Below are 12,250 nucleotides of genomic sequence, written 5' to 3' on the forward strand. Positions count from 1 at the left end.
AACTTCCTAACCAGAAACTCTTAAGACATGAATATCACCACATGAATGAAATATAAATTCTAAAAGTTGCAATTGTAATAATTTTCTACAATCATATACTACAGCAGGAAATAGCTGATGACACGGGTTATAAAGTAGTATGGCAAACAATTTGGAAAAGATTGGAATAGCTGAATTAGTTTAGCAAAAGAGCTGTTTTCCTCTATGATGGCATTTTTCAACTAGGTATCTTTCTTAAGGGAAAAATAATTGGAAAAAAAGTTATACTCATGATCAGATTTTCTTCATTGAGAGCTTAGAGTCATATTAAAGGTAATTTCCAGTCAGAAATTACTGCAATTTCCAGGATCTTTGATTCACATGGAGGTACTCCAGTTGTAAACACAGGAGATCATAGCTCCTCTCTCTTGTAAATAGTCTTCATGAATTATTACAGCCAAAATATTACTCATCTAGTAGCCAACTTTGTGGTGAGAAGTTTCTTTGAACTTCTCTAGGCTGATCCTTAGACAACAAATATGGAACCCATTGATGAGTCAATCTCAAAGCTGGCAAAATTATTATTGCTACTAAGATACCAAGGATCTATGATTTTATTAATATGGGTACTCCCTCCAGGCTTTATCAGATGGTGTGATGAGATATGGTGAGTAAAGCATAATAATCACCAATTGCCAGTCCTTTGGTGCTGAGTTTCTATAAGCTCAACTACTGTATACTGGCCTTGTGACTATAGGAACTAGACCCTTACTTGTCCCAGAAATCAGACTCTAGTAAAATACCCTGTGGAATCCAACATCATCTCAAGTCATGGTGACACTTTAATGGAGTTTTGGTGCCAATTCCTTAATCTTCAAATCCAACCAAGAGGTTTTTGTTTTGTTTTGTTTTGTTTTGTTTTTGTTTTTGTTTTTATGTAGTATATAGCTTTCAGGGATATTTCTGCTCCATCCTCCACAGGAATGTGGAGCAGTATCCCATTGGGGACAGCTAGCTGGCACAGTGGATTGAGCACTGGCCCTGGAATCAGGAGGACATGAGTTCAGACCCAGCCTTCAGACATCTGACACTTACTAGCTGTGTGACCCTGGGCAAGTCACAAACCCAATTGCCTCAAAACATCCAGGGCCATCTCCAGTTGTCCTGATGCATGTCTTGCCACTAAACTCAAATGGCTCTGGAGTGAGGCTGGTGATTTTGCACAGCCCTTCCTCACTTAAATCCAATTCATAGCAAGTCGTGATTTCTGTCACAGTCCTCTTCAAGAACAAAGGACAAACAACATTGGAGATTATATGTCATACAGTAAGTGATTAATAAATGCTTTCTGACTGACTAAAATGAAAAATTTGATTTTTTTTTTGCTTACTCTGTCCAGAACTTAACATAGTTTTAAATACAAAGAAATATTTGGTCAGTGCTTTTCAGCAAAATAATTGTGATCATCAACCAATAAGCATTTTTGGCAAGTACCTCATGCATGCCAGGCACATTGCTAAACTCCTGGTACCAAGACAAAAAATGAAATAGTCCCTACCCTCAAGGAACTTACATTCTAACAAGGAAGAAAATGTGTACACCTATAAATATATGCCAAATTTATGCAAAACAAAGATAAGGTAATTTTACAGGAGGAGATATTTGAAGGTGAAGAGGGTCAAGAAAAGTTTCATAGTGTAAGAAGTGACTCCTAAGCTGAGTTTTGAAGGGAAGTAGAGGTTCTGAGATGCCAATATGAAGGGGGAATTCAATCCTGGCTTCAGGGAAAAGGTTGTGCCAAGACATGGAGACAGGGAATGGAGCACTCTATGTAAACAGCCAGTAAACCAGTTTGATTGAAACATGAAGTGTATAAAGAGAATCAATGAGCTTACAAAGATAGGCTGGAGTCAGGTTGTAGAGGGATTTAAATAGTTAAACACTAAACACAGAAGACCATAACTCTAATCATAACTTATCACTGATGACATATATGCAGAGCTTTGAGAAGCATTCTTGCCATTAAATGACTCCCAACACAAGAGCCCAGTCCTGCTTGCCAACGTAGGGTTTATTGCAAGTCTCCGAGCACATGGATTTTAAAGTTCCAGTGCTCATTACCAACAAGACAGTCCTATTAGCCACACACATATTTACATTCTACTTCAATGTGGGTAATAAAAGTCATTACTCAAACTATAACTATCTCATTCCTCTTCACATTGCACTCAGGGTCCTTCTACTATGCCAGACTCTTCATTCTGAAGCCTCACTCCAGCCCTGGAATCCATACACTGGAAATACCCACTGCCTCTATGGCCTCTCTGATTAGACAGTTCCTCCTAGAGTCTCCATTTAACAATGGTGTCCAGCCTGGCCATATCTCATTCCTCTCCAGTCTGTAGTCAAGACTTTCATGCCCCCATGCTGGACACCCTTGTTTCTCCCCCAACCTTCTCCCTTTTTTTTTTTTTGGTGGGGCAATGATGGTTAAGTGACTTGCCCAGGGTCACACAGCTATAAAGTATCAAGTGTCTGAGGCCAGATTTGAACTCAGGTCCTCCTAAATCTAGGGCCAGTGCTTTATCCACTGTACCATGTAGCTACCCCCAACCCCCTTTTAAACTTCTTTTTATGTATTGTCTTTCTCCATTAGGAAAAAGCTAATTAAAGGCTTGGACTGCCTTTCTACTTGTATTTGTATTACCAGGTTTTAGCATGGTGCTTGGCACATAAATAAATGTTTAATAAGTGCTAGAGGTGGCACATTGGATAAAGCACTGGCCCTGGATTCAGGAAGACCAGAGTTCAAATCCAGCCTCAGACACTACACACTTAACGAGCTGTGTGACCCTGGGTGAGTCACTTAACCCTCATTGCCCTGCAAAAAACAAACACACAAATAAATAAATAAAGTGAATAGATAAAAATAAATAAATAATTCTAGTTTATTGTCTAACTGACTAGAAAAAGAGACTAGGGAAGAGGGTAGAACAGTAATGACAGGATCATAGATTTAGAGATGGAAGGGACCTTAGAAGTCACCCAGGTTGACTTTCTACCAAATGAAGGGCATCACTTTCTCAGCAACTTAATGCTCTGGAGAAATGCCTAGATCACCAAAAGGTTAAGCAGTTTGTCTAGGGTCCCTCAGAGGTGTGTGTCCGAAGTAGGACCAGAGTTCAGGTCTTCCTGAGAAAGCCAAACTATTAAGTCACACCAACTCTAGGAGAAGGAGAAGCAAAGAATAAAACAAAGCTCTAGACAAATGTCAGAGAACACAATGGTTATCACCCAACCTCTGGTGCTTAAATAACAGGGGGAAAAAGTTGTGGGAGCAATGAACATCATTGCCTTTAAAAAAACATTTGGAGACTAGGCACCCCCGGAAGAATGAGTCACACAACTCCCACTCAGCACCAAGCCCCAGCCACATTACTTCTCATTCCCACGCTTTGGGCTTCTCCACAAACTACTGCCCAATAAGTTTCACCAATATTCTTCACAAAGGTCAAGATTTGGGGGGCTTTGTTGTTGCTCTTTTTGTTTGTTTTCACCTTGGGACTTAGGATACAAAGAAGAAAAGAGTCTCTTCGATTTAAATGTTATTAATCTAATAATAATGAATCTCCTTTGTATAGCATTTTGATCTGCAAAAGGCATTTTCTTTAGATCAAGGCCCTGAGATAGATCTATCTCAGTGGATGAATTTCTTCATCTGCAAATTGGGAATAATAATAACACCAATCTCCCAGGGCTATTGTAAAGATTAAATGGGATATTTGTAAAGTACTTAACATACCTTAAAGTGTTATATAAATGCTATCTTTTATTATTAATTATTATTCCCATTTTGTGATGGGGAAACATTCCTGAGAACACTTTATTAATTTCTCCCAAGGCTCAGGAGACATTTTTGTTCAAAGGATGGAGCAGTCCTTATATAACATACATGAAACTGTAACTAATTTGAGAAATCTCTCTCCCTCTCTCTCTTTCTCGCTCTCTCCCTCTCTCTCTCACACACACATACAAACACATATGCACCTATACTCTCCCTCTTGATCTTCCTTCCTCCATATACATCTTTCTTTTTCTATGCATCCATCCATTTGTGCATCTATCTATCTATCTATCTCATCTCATCTATTTTTCTATGTCTAGATCCCCTCTGCTGTGTGCACAACTGCATAGCTCTGGATGCCGGGTAAATGACTCCTAACTCTTTCCTACATTTGGTTAGGAAGCTGGCAAAAATCCCCCAGCTATTTCAGAGAGTACAATGGGTGCATGGATGCCTATTCACTGTCTCATCTATAGCCAGAATGCTATTGGGATGATTTAGAAATGGTCTTCCAGGACAAACACTAATGTCTTTCCTCTTATTGGTTGCCCTGCTGTTTCCATAACAACTCTGCACACATCCTCTCTCATCCACTTTCCTTTCCTATTCAGGGTAGCATCCATTTAGCAGCAAGAGACAGAAAGTTTAATAAAGCAGAAGCATTTTAATAAACTCAGGTATGATTTAAATAGAGGCCTTCCTGACACTGGCAGCTGCTAAGCTCTCTGAGAGGCATACAGTATACTCATCTTCCTTCTCTCCAAGGAGAATGGAAAGGAAGTCCCTTTTTCAACTCTCTTAACAAAATCCTAAGGAATCATGAGTTCATAATAGCTTCAGTGTATTTTTGAAATAGGCATCTTCACCCATCATTGCTCATCTTACTGCAACTACTTCAATGACCATATTTATGGTCTATATGAGTTTTTTCCCCCTACTCCAACCCATTCATTCATTCATACCAATCTGCAACTTGGTTTAAATGTACATTTAACTGTGTGACCCTGGGCAAGTCACTTAACCCCAATTGCCTCACTAAAAAAAAAAAAATGTACATTAAAACCCTTAATCTCTACAGAAAATACCAGACTCCAACTATCATCAATGGCAGGATTAAGTAGACAGTCCTCTCAGGGGTGGCAGGAGAGAGCTGGGAGGGGAACAAAATTATGGCCAGGCCTGGATCTAGGGACCAGAATGACAGCTTACCAACATTTCCCATGCAAAGAGCCATGGCTACTGCTTTTGCAAAACTTCACACTGAAAAAAAAAAGGGGGGGGCAGCTAGGTGGCGCAGTGGATAAAGTACCAGCCCTGGATTCAGGAGTACCTGAGTTCAAATCTGGCCTCAGACACTTGACACTTACTAGCTGTGTGACCCTGGGCAAGTCACTTAACCCCAATTGCTTCACTAAAAAAAAAAAAAATTAGAACCCAGACTCTCATTTTTTTTCCAAGCTGTAGAAACTTTCGCCTCTACTAAATTACAGTTGGTTAAAGTGGAGGGAAAAAATAAAAAGTCTAAAAAACTGAAATAGCTTCTGGTCTCCATGGCAACAGTGTCCCTTTCAATTACTCTTAGGCCAGAGCACAGAGAGATGGCAGGAGGTGTACATGGTGCAGGTGCATAAGGAATTGGTGATTGATGGGCAGCTAATACTGCACAGAGAGGGTTCTCTGATGTACAGGGCAGGGACTCTGCATCTGATGGTACAATAAATTGGTGCTGTTTTATCCATACTCCTTTGCAGGGTTCAACTTGTGAGAGCCAACGCATCCACATATAGGATAACTACCTGGAGAATAGTTTATTCAGGGGTCAGCTAGGTGGTGCAGTGGATAAAGCACCAGTCCTGGATTTAGGAGGACCTGAGTTCAAGTCCGACCTCAGACATTTGGTGCTAGCTGTGTGACCCTGGACAAGTCACTTAACCCTCAATTCCCCAGGGGGAGTGGGGGTTATTCACATGGGGATCAAATCTATATTCTCTGTCCTATTACCACTGTCAGTGCCCACATTGTCCAATAGGTACCTAGGTATATGCCTAGAGGCAATCACAGGTTTCTGAACAATATGGTTGGTCAGGATTTCTCCCTTCCCAGACTATACAATTTCTCCTTTTCTTCCAGGGTGTTTTGGGGATCAGCCTGGGAATCAAAGCTAGAGATTCCACTTGCTGTTTCCTTCCCAAATATCCACTTGCCTTGACCCACTCCTTACAAATAAAAGTTGAGGGAAGACTGAGTGTTGAGAATCCATGGAATCATTTTAAAATAGGACCAAGGGCTTTCTGCAATATTTATAGGACCAAAATATTAGGAAAAAATACAAAATACATGAAAATAAGAATATCACATTTTCTCATTCCACATAAGATACTTCTGTTAACTATTAAATTTTAATATATAAAGTAGCTTATTTTTAAGAGCTTGAAAACAAAAAAGAAACTAGTTTCATACTAAAATTTTTCTATATGATTTGTTTTCAGTATGATACAATAGGCATGTGTTTAAAATCTTAGTCCCTAAAGACCACAAAAGGTTTCATTACACCAATGAGCTATCCAGTCAATTCCTAGAGTCAATATAAATGACAAAAAGAAGCTCTTAGATTATCCATGAGACCTCAAGTGACTTAATATCTCAAGTACAGCTGTCTTTCCTCAACTATAATATTAAACTCTTAGTTGGCATTCAAAAGATATTTTTTGCCAATTTGATACATTCCACTTTCCTACATATGACCTATAGAGACGACCCATTTCTGGAAGAATGATGAAATATTTACAACTAATGAAGTGTAAGGGAAGAAAAGCCCGTTTTGAGTACTAGAGATATAAGGTAACCATGAATAACTGTTTTATTCAATAGAAAAAATATACCCTTTGACATGGGTAATTTCAGATAATTCCCAAATTGCCTTACCAAAGCTACAACTGTCCATTTGCACTGGTACAAAAGGAAATTTTATCCATTTTTAAAGCAAGTACTTATCTTTAAAACCGTAAAAATGTAACTTTGTAAATTATGCAAAAAATTACAAATCCAGAGAGGCAGAGTCACGACAGCAGAGTGAGAGAAAATGTTATTGTCCATCTCACCTAACACACCTCCCCCACAACAACCTAGAAAATGTGCTGGATTCAATTCTGGTGGAGAAAGCCAAGAAAAAGTCACAGTGAGTCACTATTTCTAGCCCAGGGCTAGGAAGAAAGTGATATCTGTGGATACTAAGGAAGAGGATGTCCAGTGGCAGCAGTAGTGGAAAACATCCCATTGCCACAGAATAACAAACAGGCTGAGTCTGAATGCCAGGCCAGAAGTGCTGAGACAGAACAAGATCCCAGGAGATCCTGGAACCAGCACTGGGAACAGGGGCCAGCTGAGAGCTCCCATTACCCAGTTCTAGGTCACAGTTCCAGAACAGATAAGGACACTTGCTAGTGAGCACTGTTTATGGAGCATGGAACAAGGTTCAGAAACAGCAGTGTGGTTCTGAGACCAAGAGCAGAGTGAGGAATTAGTTCTAACTTTTAGCCTTGCATATAAAAGTGCAATGTCAAGAGACCAAAGGAAAGCCAGCAGTTCAATGATGCAGAACCTCCCAGAAAGCTAAGAGTGAAAGAGTTCAGCAATAGTCTACTGAAACTTGACCAGCCACAAGCCAATAGTCCCCAACCTGCTTCGGCAACTTGCAGAGGTTCCAGACCAGGAGCACAGTGGATCACATCCATGAAATATCAAAAAATAATCAAAGTCAAAAGACTAAAAAAATAGAAGAACATGTGAAATATCTCATAGGAAGAAAAACTGGCCTGGAATATAGATTGGGAAGAGGTCCTTTAAGAATCATTGGACTATTTAAAAACCATGAATGAAAAAGGAACCTAGGCAACATATTTCAAGAAATAATAAAGGAACATTAGCCAGGTATTTTAGAATCAGAGAACAAAATAGAAAGTGAAAGAATCTACTGGTCACCTCCTAAAAAAACCCCTCAACTGAAACCTTTCAGAAATATTGTGGCCAAAATTCAGAGCTCCCAGGTCAAAAAGGCAATGTTAGGACTTGTCAGGAATTAAAAATCCAAGTGCCAAAGAGCTTCAGTCAGGATGATATAAGATTTATCAGCCATAATTATAAAAGAGCAGAGGTGTTGGAATGTACTATTCCAGAAGGCAAAGAAGCTAGGATTATAATAAAGAATAATCTTCGCATTAAAAGTGAGTATGGGGCGGCTAGGTGGCGCAGTGGATAAAGCACCGGTCCTGGATTCAGGAGTACCTGAGTTCAAATCCGACCTCAGACACTTAACACTTACTAGCTGTGTGACCCTGGGCAAGTCACTTAACCCCAACTGCCTCACTAAAAAAAAAAAAAAAAGTGAGTATGATCCTATGCAGGTGGGGGCCAGCAGTGTTGAATGGGCATTTCATGAAATAAAATCTTTCAGATATTTCTGATGAAAAGACCAGAACTAAATAGAAATTTGACATTCAAACATAAGACTCAAAAAAGGCCTAAAAAGGGAAACACAAATGAGAAATCACGAAGGACTAAATGAGGTAAATTATTTACATTCTTGTATGGGAAGATGATACATGCAACCTCTCAGAACTTTATCATCACCAGGAGCCTTAGAGGGAATTGGATTAGACAGATAGCCTTTATGTTTGGGTGATCTCAAAAGAAGAGTGGAAGGTGAGGAGAAAGAATGAACCGGGAGAGAGCGGAAAGAAGAGGTAAAAGGGGGTGGGGGGTGATTATCTCACATAAATGAGATACATAAAGAAGAGTTTGTACAATGGAGGACCAAAACAAAGAAAGAGAACTATAAAGCAATTTCCCTCAATCAATATTAATGCAAGTTGTGTTTTTTTTGTTTGTTTGTTTGTTTTTAGTGAGGCAATTGGGGTTAAGTGACTTGCCCAGGGTCACACAGCTAGTAAGTGTTAAGTGTCTGAGGCCGGATTTGAACTCAGGTACTCCTGGCTCCAGGGCCAATGCTCTATCCACTACGCCACCTAGCTGCCCCTGTTGTTTTTTTTTTTTTAAGTAGCAAAGAGGTTAGAGCAATATATCACAAAGTTACACCCTTTGACCAAGTTGGATTTATACCAGGAATGAATGGCAAGTTCTATATTAGGAAAACTATAAGCATAATTAACCATATCAATAACAAAAACAAAAATCACATGATTATTTCAATACATGAAAAAAAAAACTTTTGACAAAATATAACAACCATTCCTACTTAAAATTCTAGAAATCACAGAAATAAATGGAGCTTTCCTCAAAATGATAAATAGTATCTATCTAAAACCAAGAGGAAGCATTATCTATAATGGAGAAAAGCTAGAAGCCTTTTCAGCAAAATCAGTAGTGAAGCAAGGTTATACATTATCACCCTTACTATTCAATAGATATAGCACTAAGACAAGAAAAAGAAACTGAAGAAATAAGCATTGACAAAGAAGAAATAAATCTATCACTCTTTGCAGAGATGACAATTTACCTAGAAAATCCTAGAGAGTTAACTAAAAAATGAATTGAGATTTGCAACCCCTCACCAAAGTTGCAATATATAAAATAAATTGACACAAATCATCAGTAATTCTGTATATTACCAACAAAACCTAGCAGGAAGAAATAGAAAGATAATTTCCACTTAAAATAACTACAGATAATTTTAAAGATTTGGGAGTCTACATGGCAAGACATACAGAGAACCTTATGAAATATTTGTCACACAAATAAAGACAGATTTAAATAATTGGAGAAATATTAACTGCCCATGGGTAGGCCAAGCCAATCTAATAAAAATACTACCTAAATTAATCTACTTATCCAATGCTATATCAATCAAGCTAACAAAAAATTACTTTATAGAGCTAGAAAAAATAAAAACAAAATTCATTTGGGTGAACAAATTAATATATCAAAGGAATCAATTGAAAAAAAAATAGGAGCAAAGAAGGTCCTAGCAGTACCAGATGTCAAACTATACAACAAAGTGGCAGCCATCAAATAATTTGGTAATGGATAAGAAATAGAATGGTTGATCAATGCAAAAGACTGAGTACAGTAATGAGCACAGTAACCCAGTATTTGATAAACCCAGAGTTTTTTTGGTTTTGTTTTATTTTTGTTTTTTTTGCACAGGGCAATGAGGGTTAAGTGACTTGCCCAGGGTCACACAGCCAGTGTCTGAAGCCAGATTTGAATTCAGTTGCTCCTGAATCCAGGGCTGGTGCTTTATCCACTGTGCCACCTAGCTGCTCCAAAGATTCTAGTTACTAGAACCTACTATGGTTGGGGAACCTGAAAAGGAGTCTAGCAAAAACTAGAAATAAACCAATATCTTACTCTATTTACCAAGATAAGCTCAAAATGGTACATGATTTAGACATAAAGGGTTATATCACAAGTAAATTAGTGGATCATTGAAGAAATTACCAGACAGATTTATGGATAGAAAAAGAGTTCATGAACAAACAAAAGATAGGGAAGGTTACAGGAGGTAAAATGGATCATTTTTATTTTATTTTTATTAATTGCACATACAAAATCAATGTATCTAAAATTAGAAACGGGGGAAAATCTTTGCAGCAAATATCTCTGATGTAAAGAATTAATTGTTATTTGAGGTTTTTATTGCCTCAGCGCGCATTGGCCTGGGGCTCCGCAAACCCACGGTGCTCCACCCACTGGTTGTAGCCGTTGCCAGGGCTCTGGCACCTCACGTCATCACCACTCGCCTACACCTACATGGGCCTGGCAAAATTATAATGATTGGAAGCCTAGTGAGGGCAGTCATGTGACTGTCAGAGCGGCCATCCCATTGGCTGGGGCTGTGTGGGGTGCTTCTAGGTTTGGAGGAGGAGAATTGGGCATTCTAGGTGGAAGCTGAAAAGCGACAGGCTTTCTGCTGCATATTTTCAGCTGATTCCTGGGCAGTGGTATTTTTTTCAGGTATTATAATTTCCCTTTCCTCATTTTATTTCCTTTCCCTTGATCCTACTGATCCTGTTTGTGTTTTTTTTTTTTAAGTTTGTTCTTGTTAAAATAAATCTTGTTCTGTTTTGAGGGAGGCTGCTGATCTCCTTCCTTGCCCCAATATTGCAGCGAGCCGCTTAGCTAGCACTCCCCAATTAAAAATTGGTCCCCACACTGATAAAGGCCTTATTTCTCAAATATAAAGAGAAAGGGGCAGCTAGGTGGTGCAGTGGATAGAGCACCGGCCCTGGATTCAGGAGTACCTGAGTTCAAATGTGGCCTCAGATGCTTAACACTTACTAGCTGTGTGACCCTGGGCAAGTCATTTAACCCCAATTGCCTCACTTAAATATATATATGTAAAGAGAAAAAAGTCAAATTTACAAGAATGAGAGCCGTTCTGCAGTTGATAGTCTAAGTATGTGAATTGATAGTTTTCAGAGGAAGAAATAGAAACTCAATATTCATATTTTTTTAAATGCTCTAAATCACTAATAATTAGAGAAATGCAAATCACAACAACTCTGAGATATCACTTCACACTCATCAGATTAATTAAGATGACAAAAAAGGAAAATGGCAAATGATGGAGGGGATGTGGGAAAATAAATAAACTAATTCACTGTTGATGGTGCTGTAAACTAGTCCAACCATTCTGGAAAACATTAGTATTGAGCTGTGTATACCATTTAATTCATTAATACTGCTACTATGTCTAAATCCCCAAAAAGATTGAAGAAAAAGGAAAAGGAAATATAAATACAAAAACATTTAGAGTAACTCTTTTTGTGGTAACAAAGAATTGGAAACTGAGGGGATACTCATCAATAGGGGAATAGCTAAACAAATTGTGGTATATAGATGCAACGAAATACTGTGCTGTAAGAAATTATGAAGATGAGGGTTTCAGAAAAGATCTGAGAAGACTTTTATGAACTAAAACCAAGTGAAGTTAGCAGAACCAGGAGAATAATTTACACAGTAATATCAATAATGTAAAGATAATCAGGGGTCAGCTAGGTGACACCATGGATAAAGCACCTTGGATTCAGAAGGACCTGAGTTCAAATCCGGCCTCAGACACTTGACATTTACTAGCTGTGTGACCCTGGAAAAGAGAAAGAAAGAAAGAAAGAAAGAAAGAAAGAAAGAAAGAAAGAAAGAAAGAAAGAAAGAAAGAAAGAAAGAAAGAAAGAAAGAAAGAAAGAAAGAAAGAAAGAAAGAAAGAAAGAAAGAAAGAAAGAAAGAAAGAAGAAAGAAAGAAAGAAAGAAAGAAAGAAAGAAAGAAAGAAAGAAAGAAAGAAAGAAAGAAGGAAAGAAGGAAAGAAGGAAAGAAGAAAGAAGGAAAGAAAGAAGGAAAGAAAGAAGGAAAGAAAGAAGGAAAGAAAGAAGGAAAGAAGGAAAGAAGGAAAGAAGGAAGGAAGGAAGGAA

This window comes from Dromiciops gliroides, chromosome 6, assembly GCF_019393635.1.
Source record: "Dromiciops gliroides isolate mDroGli1 chromosome 6, mDroGli1.pri, whole genome shotgun sequence".
NCBI lineage: Eukaryota > Metazoa > Chordata > Mammalia > Microbiotheria > Microbiotheriidae > Dromiciops > Dromiciops gliroides.